The following is a 12,598-nucleotide window of genomic DNA, read 5'->3' as shown; positions in this document are numbered from 1 at the left end:
TTGTTGAAACTCTCAGGCTCCAGAGCGTGGGCTCAGTAGTTGTGGCGCTCAGGCCCAGCTGCCTCGTGGGTCTTCCCTGACCAGGGATCGAACCCATGTCCACTCCACTGGCAGGTGGATTCTCAACCGCTGGACCACCAGGGAGGTCCGAAAGTGAAAGTGAAGTCGCTCAGTCATGTCTGAGTCTTCGTGACCCCATGGACTGGAGCCTACCAGGCTCCTCCATCCATGGAATTTTCCAGGCAAGAGTACTGGAGTGGGTTGCCATTTCCTTCTCCAGGGGATCTACTCCACCCAGGGATCGAACCCAGGTCTCCCGCATTGCAGGCAGATGCTTTAGCACCTGAGCCACCAGGGAAGCTGGGGAACTCCTCAAGTTGATGTCTTTAAGCAAGGTGTGAGTTCTCCAGTTTGCCACAGGCCCCACCGCTCCCCACTGCTTCACACCATCCCACTCACTCAGGCGAGTTGCCATGTTACTCAGGCTCCTGACAACACTGGAGTCTGAAACCCTTGAGACATAATTTGTTGTCAGCATTTCACCCAGGCGGGAAAAAAAAAAATACATGTGCCTCCTAGGCCAAAATGAAGACACTGAGGTGCTGGGAGGTCACGGTCAGGTTGCCCCTGAGCAGCTGCTCCTGGAATGTTCAGCTGGAGCTGGGGAAGAGCCCAGAATTTATTACAGTCACTGCTTATCTGGGGCCTGGATCCATGTAGCAGTATCCTGTGGCCGCTGTAACAAATGACCACAATCGTAGTGGGTTAAAACAACAGAAGTTTATCATCTCACAGCCCGGAGGTCAGATCTCCAAAATCAGTGTCTGGGCTAAACCAAGGTGTCTACAAAGCAGCGTTCCTTTGCGTCACTCTAGGAGAGAATCCATTTCCTCATCTCTTCCAGATTCTGGAGGCAGATGTCATCATGGTCCCCAACATAAGGATGGGGAAACAAGCTCAGAGGGTTCAGTGATATTGCAGGCAGTTCAGAGGCAGAAGACACATGTAGAACAGGGGCTGAAAGGCTTGATGAAAATGTACAAAAGTATGAGCAGAGTTGGGGGACCCACAAGGGCCAGTGGGCACCCAGAGCCTGCAAAGCAGGGGGCTGTTGCTGCTCTAGGCATCTGGGATCTGGTGTGTGCTGTAACCGCAGGAGACAGCTGCCCACGAGGAGCCTCTGGGAGAGACAGCTGCCACTGCCAAGCCCCAGTCCAGGGGAGGGCATCCAGGCCACATTCTCCTCTCGTCCAGCTGAAGCCAGAGGGTGAGGGAGCCCACGAGTGCAGCTTTAGGCCAGCTTCTGGGGCACAGAGCTGGAAGAGCCAGTGGGGAACAGCCCAGCATCTTCCCCGAGGTCATACAGTCTGTGCAGAACTGGCTCTGTTGTTGTTGCTTAGTTGCTAAGTCACATTCAACTCTTTTGCAACTGCATGGACTGTAGCCCACTGGGCTCCTCTGTCCATGGGATTATCCAGGCAAGAATACTGCAGCGGGTTGCCCTTTGCTCCTCCAGGGGATCTTCCTGACCCAGGGATCAAACCCACGTCTCCTGCATTGCAGGCAGATTCTTTACCACTCAACCACCTGGGAAGCCCAGAGCTGGCTCTACGCTGGTTCTTGTTGACTCCAAGGAGGAGGTATCTGGTAGCAGCAGAGACACCTGGGAAGAGTTTGGCTTTTTGACTTTCAGATCATTTCATACTTCTGAGTCTCCACTCCAACTACTCTGCTAATTCCCCCCACCCCTCAGGAAACACTTCTGGGTTCAGGTCATCCACCCAACTCCACTGATTGATTTGGGCTCAGTTATTCCCAAGTGGACTCCATGTCTCCAGAACTAGGCATTTCTAGAAAGCAAACTCTGCAGCAAGCACAAATTTATAAAGCCAAATATGCAGCCCACACCGAAGAGAACTGGCTTGAGATGACCCGTTGCTTTGGGTTGCTTCAGTCATTGATGCTCACTTGTGTGAAAAACCACGTTCCAAGTTTGTTGTGACACATGCTTGGAGTTAGAACTGGGGACATGTCAATGGACATACCTACAGGAATATAGACAGGTCAATGCGTATACTTGGTTTTGCCAAGTTAGGAATTATTGTATTGGGCCTAGCTTCAAAGGGGGCCAGGAGCCTTTGGCAGGTAGGGAGGAAAAGCTTCTTTTTCTTCATCTATTTGTTTATCTCTTGCATGTTTTTTTTTTTGCAAGCACCAATGACCTCTGAAACACAAAAATGTTTCCAAGACGCCTGGCAGTCCAGGCAGCCCTGGGGACACGTGCAGCTCGGGACTCTCTGCTCTCCTGCCTCCCTGGTTCTGTGTAAGGTTGACAGGCCTTCTCTGAGTGGGCAGGTGAGGATGCAAGCTGGCATGGGCAGAGGAACAGGCTACAAAAGGACTTGCATGTCCGCAGCTCCCTTTCTGGGCTGCAAACCTGTTATCTTGCATTCTTTCAGCAACCACTCAAACTGCCCTATGCAGCTCCTGGACCTACATCCACGTCTTTCCCACCCCACAACCTCTCCTGTGTCCAAGCTTCCCCCTCATTTCCAGCCTCCCAACTCAGCTGTCAGTGCTCGCCAGGCAGCCCACGTCCTGCCCCACCTCCCCTGGGATGAAGGCTGAGTCTCATACCCACCCTGGATTAGGACAGGCAGGTAGGTTAGCGCCGCAGGTTGGAGGGTGGAGAAAAAGGGATCCATGTCCTGGGGCTGACTCTGGAAGACCCAGTGTTATGACCAGCAGAAAAACCCTGCTGTTCCCAAAGCCCCTCAGGGTGGCCAGGGACATCCACTCTCTGACAAAAGCCCTGAAACCCACACTGTAACAAGCACGGTGGGTCTGGCTGAGACCTCCCAAATAAACCCCTGCCCACAACTGAGCTGGTGACTCCCCGGTTACTGTCGAACTCAGCTCAGGAAGACCAGCCTGGAGTGGGGGGTGACCCTAACGTCCCAGGACACCCCTAGCCTTCATTCTTACCTGGGGACAGCACCCAGAGCCACAGGAGCACCTTGTATGTGAACAACACCAGACAATGTTCAAAACACCCTGAATCCACATGTAACCCCACAAGAAAGAACGTTCAGAGGCACCACTTCCATCTGCACAGGTGAGGGGGCTGAGTCACTTACCTGGGGCCCCGGGGTCCCAGGCTGCTGAGTCGGACTGGAGCCCATACCTCTGGACTCCTCAGCAAAGGCTCTTTCTCTCAGAAAGTAGCACTTCCCGGGGTATGGGGTGCTCCTGGGACCCCCAACACCCCCAGTGTCTGACGGCCGGGGAAGCCTGATCCACGTCTCCTCACCCTTCTGATCTGGCACTCAGGGCACTGTGCATGCAGCTCTGAGCTCCCTGGGCACTGCCCTCTCCAGCTGACCACACGCGGTAGGCTCGGGGCTGCAGTCACGCTGTGACGTGGCCACTGTGGGCACCTGCCTCCGGCCTACAGCCCTGGTTGAGGACCTCGAAGGTCATTTGAACAGAGGAGGGCTGTGAGCTTAGGATAGGCGGAAAGTTTGCCAAGTTTTGAGACTGCAGAAGCATGTTGTTCAAGCGCAAGCCCACTAAAACCAAAGGACCTACACTGACTGCCAGGAGGCTGGGTCCTGCCTCCTGCACCTCCCCCAGGCCTCCCCTTGTTCCTCAGGCCCTGGGGCCATCTGCCAGGAACACATAGCTCACACCGCATGGTTTAAACACCAGCCCAGAGCCCTCCTGGTTGCATGCTCCCTGCCTTGGGGAAGCCTTGCCTGTTCTAGTTCAACAAAACCCACCTCTCTGCCCACCATAGTCCCAGAAACCCATCCGGGGTGACCTCCCTGGGAGTGCCAGGCTGCAGGGAAGGGTCATGAGGAGGAAGGGACAGCTTTGGGGTTCTTTTCCCCTAGAAATGCTACCTGGAGCACTAAGGTCCAGAGGAAGAAAGGAGAGAAAGGATTCTGCCCTTGGGTAGGGGAGCTCCCAGTCTGCTGGGGAGTGTGTAGAGGGTACAAACACGCACCAGTGCAGAAGTCCAAAAGGGAAATCCCACAAAACCAAACCCAGGCTCCTCTGGGCGTGCGGTCACACACGTCAGTGAGGGGCCGCTGGAGTGAAGGCAGGGCAGAGACCCCGCGAGGCAACAGAAAGTCCTCCTACAAGAGGCCTGGTGGGGAGAAAGGGAGAAAGGGAGAGCCCCGAGGCCAGTGGGGTCACACTCCTCAGCCGGGAGGAGAACGCCAGGCAGCCTGTGCTTGGCGCCCGAGGTGTCCCCCGAGCTGGGGGCTTTGGTTGGGGTGAGTGAGAGGCACAGTAGGGGTGGGGCAGCCAGTCCGAGGGGACCCACAGCAAAGGCATCAGTTGGGGGAGGAACTGGCTTGTACTCAGCCCTGGCATGGAAGGAGGGAAGAGGGAAGGAGGAGACGGAAGGAAGGGATCCATTCAGCTGGATCACTCTCGTTACTGAGGAAGGATAAGAAATAAGACAGTCATCGGTGAGAATTATTTTTTACTGAAGAATTGGTTTCAAGCTTGTAAACACTCAGTTCTGTTCAGTCACTCAGTCGTGTCCGACTCTGCGACCCCATGGACTGCAGCACGCCAGGCTTCCCTGTGCATCACCAACTCCCAGAGTTTACTCAAACTCATGTCCATTGCGTCAGTGATGCCATCCAGCCATCTCATTCTGTCGTCCCCTTCTCCTCCTGCCTTTAATCTTTCCCAGCATCAGGGTCTTTCCCAATGAGTCAGTTCATCCCATCATGTGGCCACAGTATTGAAGCTTCAGCTTCAGCATCAGTCCTTCCAATGAACACCCAGGACTGATCTCCTTTAGGATGGACTGGTTGGATCTCCTTGCAGTCCAATGGACTCTCAAGAGTCTTCTCCAGCACCACAGTTCAAAAGCCTCAGTTCTTCGGCACTCAGCTTTCTTTATAGTCCAACTCTCACATCCATACATGACTACTGGAAAAACCATAGCTTTGACTAGACAGACCTTTGTTGGCAAAGTAGTGTCTGCTTTTTAATATGCTGTCTAGGTTGGTTATAGCTTGTAAACATTAAAACCCTCTGAAAAGAAGCAGTGACACGAACTCCAAGAGAGATGAAATCAAGGAGTTTCCTGAGAGGTTCTGAGTAAGAACTCTACCCCTGAGATCCCCTCAACCCCCTGGCGCTGCAGTAACCCAGTGACAAGGGCTTCCCAGAAGGGCCACCCCACTGCCCCTCACCGAGAGGTGGTCGGGAGCCTGAGCCTCCTGCCAAGGCCCAGCTGGGGCCCAGGGGTCTGTGGGGCAGGCCTGACTCTCACACCTCATCTCAGAACCCAACCTTGGCTCCGAGATCCTCCAGCCCTCACATCCTGCTCATCCCCTCAGCCCCTGGAGCCACCTGAGGCCACTCCCCAGCACTGCCTGGCCGGGACCCACGTCCTCCTTGGAGCCTGGACTCAGAGCTCCCGAGAGTGAGCAGGTTCAAGCGTGAACTCTTCCTGAACCGGCTGGTCAGGCCTCCACCCTGTTCGTGTCAGGCAGTGAGCAAGGGGCAGGGCAGATGGGTGGCCTGAGCACACAAGGGCTGTGCTGTGCCTTGTGGAAAGAATACGTGCACGAGATGAGCTTCGTCCTCACCGAGAACAAGGTGGCGTGTTTATCGGTATCTCCTGGGCCCCACCCGGTGCCTGTGTGCCTTCTGCTCACACCCAGCCCTGCTTCAGCTGGACCTGGGGGACGCAGCCACCCAGAGTGTCTGAGGCAGGCGTGCGTGTTCCGTATGTGTCGGCCCCAGGTGGGAGGTGAGGGGCCCCACAGAACCTGCACTGAGAGCTCAGCCTCAGGCCCACCACGGGCCCGACCACACAGTTCCCTCTTGGAACACCGGGTACCTTCTGCAGAACCACCGGGCCTGTGACCTGGGAGCATGCCCATGACAGTGGAGGGGAGCTGGTGGCTGCGGAACACCCCTACCCTGGCCTGTCCCCCTGCCCACCCCCAGATACCTGCCCCCTTCCCCTCTGAAAACACCATCCCCGGCTGTTACCCCACCTCACACAAGGCAGACGTCTCCACCGCCTGCCCAGAGCACTGTCCTGGCCCTCCACCTGAGACCACCTTTGAAGACCCCCTCCATTTCAGGGCCTCCCTGTTCTTACAGCCCAAAGCCCTGAGCCCTGTGGGGAGGCTTCTTGGGGTGTCTAGGGGCTGGGGTGAGGGCCTGGGCCTGGCCCACAAAGCCACCACTTTGTCTAATTAGGTGTGAAGTAGGCCTCCGTGACCCAGGCTGGGGAGCAGCCCAGCAAAAGTGATTCTTGTAGGGAAGCCAGTTCTGAATACTGAGCCACCGTGCGGAGGCGCAAAAGTTCAGGCTTCACAGTGACTTAGGTGCTGAGCGGAGAGCGAAAGCCACAGCCCAGGCCCAGGGCACCTGCCCTCCATGGGCACCGGCCCACGCGGCTCTCCCGACTCCCAGGGCTGCACCCTCACCCTCAGTCTGTACGCTCTGTGCCTCCTGCCACTCCCAACTTCCACTGCAGGTCACCAAGAGATCCTGCACCTCGCAAGGCCAACAGAACTTTGAAAGCACGATTGACCCTCACTACTTATAGATTGATCACTTGCAAATTCACCTACTCTCTAAAACATGTTTCCCCCCAAATCAATACTCAGGGCTCTTTTGTGGTCCTTCACGAACACATGCAAAGTGGTGAAAATTGGAACCGCTCGACGAGGACATTCCCAGCTGACGTCACAAGGAGACGCTCTGCCTTCTCATTTCACCCCCAAGACTGGAAACAAGCATCCTTTTAGTGTCTCGTGAGTGTCATGTTTTTAGAGTTTTCGTGCTTTAGTGTTGATGATTTCTCAAGGATGCTGCTGACGTGCCAGCGGGTGTTCCTAAGCATAAGAGGGCTGTGACGGGCTTTACAGAGGAAAGATGGGCACCAGACAAGCTTGCTTCCCTGATAGCTCAGTTGGTAAAGAATCCGCCTGCAACGTGAGAGACCTGGGTGCAATCCCTGGGTTGGGAAGATCCCCTGGAGAAGGGAAAGGCTACCCACTGCAGTATTCTGGCCTGGAGAATCCCATGGACCATACAGTCCATGGGGTCGCAAGAAGTCGGACACGACTGAGTGACTTTCACTTTCAGACAAGCTTTGGTCAGGTGTCAGTTATATTGCTGCCTGTATTTCTTGCAGCGGCAAAGGTTCCGGGCCTGGCAGGAGCGGCGTGCCCAGATGTCCCCACCCTCTCAGAAGCCTGATGCCAGCCACCTGGTCTTTCTGTCCACAGAGTTATATTTCGAGCAGTGCTTCTTCATTTACTTTTGGTTGAGAAACTGCATTTGCCCCGGCTTCAAAACCGGAAGAGCTAGACCAAAGGAGAAAATATATGAGGGCAGACAGCTGCTCCTGCCTGCGGCCCAGCGTCCTGCCACCGGTCCCGCCTGTTCTGTGAGGTTCTGGCGTCTGGCTCTGGGCCACCCTTTCTTCTGAGACTGTGCTCCCCTCCCCGCCATCAGCTGGAGATGCTAACCAGACCTCAGGTGTCACACGTGGGCCCAGGCCCCCAGCACGGTGCCTGTCACATAGAGGTCCTCCGTACATGTTGGGCGTCTTGTCTTGTTTAGTATTTATTTTTATTTATTTAGTTGGCTGCTCTGGGTCTTTGCTGCAGCATGCAGGATATTTGACCTTCATCTCCGTGAGCAGGAGCTTTAGTTGCAGCATGTGAGATTAGTTCCCCAACCAGGGATTGAACCCGGACCCCCTGCATGGGGAGCGTGGAGTCTTAGCCACTGGACCCCCAGGGAAGTTCCTCTTCTCTTCCCCTTCGGTTCCACCTCCTGGGCTTTTCTGGGAGCAAGAAACGAAGACTCAGCCAGGTAACTGCAGCAAAAGAGGTTTTCCGGGAAAGAAAGGGGTTTCCTGGAAAAGGAAACAGAAAGGCCCAAGATCCCAGGAGCCAGTCTCTGTCCCTCCCCGAAAGGCATCGGAGCGTCCTGCCCCCGGCCCCCCACTGCAGCTTCCACCTGGTTCCCTCACACTTGGAGGTTATCTCAGGAGTGCTCCCTGCGGCGCCCTCAGGAATTTTCCAAGGCAGGAACAGATGAGTCTCTACCTGGTCAGGCCAGCCCTATGGTTCAGCCACAGGGGTGGGTGACCGTGCGGGGCCGGCGGCCACCCTGTGCCTCTGTCCTGCAAAGGTCGTCCCACCCAGGTGGAGGGACACGGGGCCCTTCGAGAGGAGCCCTGCCTCCCAGAGCGCTCTGTGTGCAGAACAGACCAGCCGGCAGGAGGGTGGGGTGGGGTGGGTGTGCGAGAGGCTGCAGTGGGGGTCGCACGTGTCCCCTCTCTCTTCCCTGTCTTTCCTCCCTGACACGTGGAGGTCCTGCCCCTCTCTCTTCCCTGTCTTTCCTCCCTGACACGTGGAGGGCCTCGCAGGGAGGAGCTGAGAACAGACCCGCTGACCTCTCCGGGACAAGCCGGCCCCTCTTTCTCAACAGGGAGCAATTAATAGCCACCTGCAGGGGCGCCTGCTTTTGCTCTTTCCAGCGCCCGAAAGGCCCCCGGAGGCCAGGACAGGGGCTGGGCCACCTGAGCCCCGTGAGGAGCACCTCACCGTGCATCAGGGAGATGGCGGCCGCGGGAAGCCCCGGGAGGCCAGCCTACCCGGGCAGGGCTGGGCCCAGACGTCTGAGGTGGGGGCGGGTCGGCTGGTGGGCCTTCTCTGGGGTGGCGGGCAGGACGACAACGCTGGTCCTGCAGCCTGGACTCGCTGCGGCAGCGGGGAGGAGCCCGGCTTCCGCGGCTAGGACGGGGAGCCAGGCGAGCCGAGCTCCCTCCAGCGCGCCAGGCCGCTTCCAGCGCCTCCTACCCGCAGAGAGGCGAATCGCGAGCCGCCGCCAAAGCCAGAAGCTGCGTGCCAGTCCCAGCCCCCGCGCCTCAGAAGGGGGCCAGAGAGAAAACCAGCGCACCGAGAGGGGAAACCTGTTCTGCTGCACGTGTGTGTGCGCACACATCGATATACACGCACACCACACACATAGATACACGCATAGATATACATGCACACAGCTGCACATGTAGATAAACACACAGATATACACACATATGCACATATACACACACCACGCAGAGATACACAGATATACATGCTCACAGCTACACATATAGATATACACACAGATATACACACATATGCACATATACACACACCACAGAGATACAGACATAGATATACACACACACTACACACACTGATACACAGAGATATGGACATACACATAGATACAGGCAGGTACACACAGGCACACACATGTCACACACACAGATGTACACACACAGATATGCACACAGTATACACAGAGATATATACATACACACAGATACAGACGGATACACACAGGCACTCACGTCACACACACACAGATGTACACATACACAGACCCACAGATACACACACACCTATACACTCACCACAAACACAGATACACATCACACACAGAGCTGTGTACATACACAGAAACAGATACACACACAGATACACAAATACACACATATAGGTACACACCACACAGGCACACACGCACTGAAACCACAAGCTCCCTCCCTGCAGGCTGGATTGTGGGTCATGCCCCTTGAGTGTCAGAACCAAGTCAGCCAATCTCATGGCCTTGACTGGGGTGGGAGGTACTTTTCTGATTCTGAACTGTCTGCCCCTGGACCCATTACCTCCGCAGCCCCAAAGAGCCCCCTGGTTTGAGATCCTGTATTAAAAGGAAGCTCAGAAAAAAAAAAAAAGCTCAACATTTCCCTCTCTGGAGGGACATCTTGGCCGATGGTGGGGAAATGCCCACCCCTGTCCTGGAAGAGAATCCTCTGCATTTAAATTGCTCATTATACAGGAGACTCCTCTACCAACAGAAAGTGAAAGCACTCAGTCATGTCTGATTCTTTGCCACCCCATGGAATATACTGTCCATGGAATTCTCCAGGCCAGAATACTGAAGTGGGGAGCCTTTCCCTTCTCCAGCGGATCTTCCCAACCCAGGGATCGAACCCAGGTCTCCTGCATTGCAGGTGGATTCTTTACCAGCTGAACTATGGAAGCCCAAAAATACTGGAGTGGGTTGCCTATCCCTTCTCCAGTGGATCTCCCCGACCCAGGAATCGAACTGGGGTCTCCTGCATTGGAGGCAGATTCTTTACCAACTAAACTATCAGGGAAGCCCCTACCAACAGGAGGTATGGGCTAAAAGTGTTCCTCTGGACTCCGTTTAAACATCACCTCCTCGTGGAGGCCTCCCCAGCCTTTTCCATCTAATTGGGTCCCTCTGCCACCCTACTGCTCTCCATCCCCTTAGGAGCACCTGTCATGGGGAGGTTCTGTTTTTTGAGGTGTGTTGCTGGTCTTCTCCTCTAGACAGCAGACCCCCAAGGGCAGGATCATGTCAGCCCCTTCACCTCTGCAGACTCAGGATCTGGCCCAGGGTCCGGCACATAGTAGGTCTCTGTAAGTGTCTGTCAAATGACTTGACTTGACCGTGATGAACAGATGGATGACAGATTTATGAATTAGCAGCGTGGGTGGCATCGCCAATTCCGAGAAGAATGTCGTGAGAGGCAGTTCCTCTCCTCTCCCACAGACCATTTCCAGATTGAGAGGACGGTGGGCCAAGGACTGTCCTGCCCTCTCCAGCATTTCTGCCAGGCTTGTGGTACACCTGTACACCCACAGGGATGAGGGCCTAGCCTGGGCTTCTTCCGCATCACTGCCTCACCTCCTGACCCTCCAAAGGCACTGGACTCCTTGAATGTGAGAACTGATGGGACCCCATAGATTCTGAAGATGGCTCCACAACACAGCTACCTGGGGGACATTTAAGAATACCACTCTGGGACCTGCCCTGCGCGTCCTGAAGTTAAGACGTCACCTTCCAACGCAGGGGCTGCAGGTTCAATCCCTGGTCGGCATGGCCAAAAAACCAGGACATAAAACAGAAGCAGTATTATAGCAAATCCAATAAAGACTTTAAAAATGGCTACAGACTCCCAATTCCACATCAAAAATATCGGTTAAAAAGAAGTAAATAAAATAAAAAGACCAATTTGTTGATCCTGCCAAGAGCTTAAGTCCTGACTCTGTCGCACACTCTGCGAGCTTGGGGAAGTTAATTAACCTCTCTGTGCCTTGATTTATTCACTTGTAAAATGGAAATAATAATAATCCCAACCTCAGAGGTTTGCTGTACGGATCAGTCAGCAATGTATGTAAAGCTCTTGGTGCGACACCTGACTCAGTAAATACTGGATAAACGTGGCTATTATTGTCTTGATGATCTCATCACTAGTTAGCGACTGACGTGGGGCGAGCATCCAAGCCTCCTGATGCCGGATCCAGTGTTCTTTCCAACACGTCACTCTGAATGTGCACACGGTCTTCCCTCTGAGGCCAGGCTCACACTCGGCAAAGTGGACATATGGCCGCTGCCCCAGGACCCTTGAGTCAAACTGAATGGAAGGGAGAAACTGGACCTGAGAATGAAGGACAGCTCTAACCCCCCGGGGAGCAGGCAGTTGGAGAATGTGGGGCTTCAGCAGGCAGCCTCTGAGTCCTTTGGGAAGCCCTTTGGCTGCTCCTGTTAGCATTTCATTATGGAAAAATTGGGAACCAAAAATAGATGTTCTTGAGGGGAGCTTAATCCTCAGGGCTTTGCAAAACAGCTGCTGGAGAGTTTCATGAATCAACCACCAGGGGGCACTACCATCCCATGCAAGTGGTGGGCGGTTGGGCCGGAACTGGTGCATAAAAAGCCCAGCATCTCTGCACAACCTCATGCCCCAGCCTGTCCTGTTCAGGATGCTATGGCTAGGGTCCCGGGAGATCACGCATCCCTGGTCCTCTTTGCAGCTCAGCCCACGCCTCTCCTCCTCGGGGACCTGTAAGAGCAGGGTCTTGCCTCTGTTTTCCTGGCTTCTTCCCTTCACCTCATCCTGCCCCTAGCCTATCCCCAGGCCCAGCACAGCACTGGACACATAGCAGGTGTGTGTTTAGCCACCTGATGTGAAGAACGGACTCATTTGAAAAGACCCTGATGCTGGGAAAGACTGAAGGCGGGAGAAGGGAACGACAGAGGATGAGATGGTTGGATGGCATCACCGACTCGATGGACATGCTGCTACTGCTGCTAAGTCACGTCAGTCGTGTCCGACTCTGTGCGACCCCACAGACGGCAGCCCACCAGGCTCCCGCCCCTGGGATTCTCCAGGCAAGAACACTGGAGTGGGTTGCCATTTCCTTCTCCACTGCATGAAAGTGAAAAGTGAAAGTGAAGTCGCTCAGTCGTGTCTGACTCTTCACAACCCCATGGACTGTAGCCTACCAGGCTCCTCCGTCCATGGGATTTCCCAGGCAAGAGTACTGGAGTGGGTTGCCATTGCCTTCTCCATCGATGGACATGAGTTTGGGTGAACTCCAGGAGTTGGTGATGGACAGGGAGGCCTGGTGTGCTGCAGTGCATGGGGTCACAAAGAGTTGGCCACGACTGAGCAACTGAGCTGAACTGAACTGTTGGTTGGTAGATGGATGTGTGAAGTCCAGTGTCATTAATAAAT

General features: G+C 54.9%; 1 long non-coding RNA gene across 1 annotated transcript; it reads right to left on the bottom strand.

Moving 5' to 3' along the window:
* Positions 1 to 471: 471 nt before the first annotated feature.
* On the bottom strand, positions 472 to 3,369 carry LOC120880048. The gene is made up of 2 exons (XR_005724949.1): positions 3,138 to 3,369; positions 472 to 1,663 (listed from the first exon to the last, which is right to left on the bottom strand). It is a non-coding gene; the product is annotated as an uncharacterized LOC120880048 (long non-coding RNA).
* Between the last annotated feature and the right edge of the window lie 9,229 nt (positions 3,370 to 12,598).

This window comes from Oryx dammah, unplaced genomic scaffold (genome assembly GCF_014754425.2).
Source record: "Oryx dammah isolate SB20612 unplaced genomic scaffold, SCBI_Odam_1.1 HiC_scaffold_21, whole genome shotgun sequence".
NCBI lineage: Eukaryota > Metazoa > Chordata > Mammalia > Artiodactyla > Bovidae > Oryx > Oryx dammah.
The sequence above is the reverse complement of the archived record's forward strand: the minus strand, read 5'-3'. Positions and strand labels throughout refer to the sequence as shown.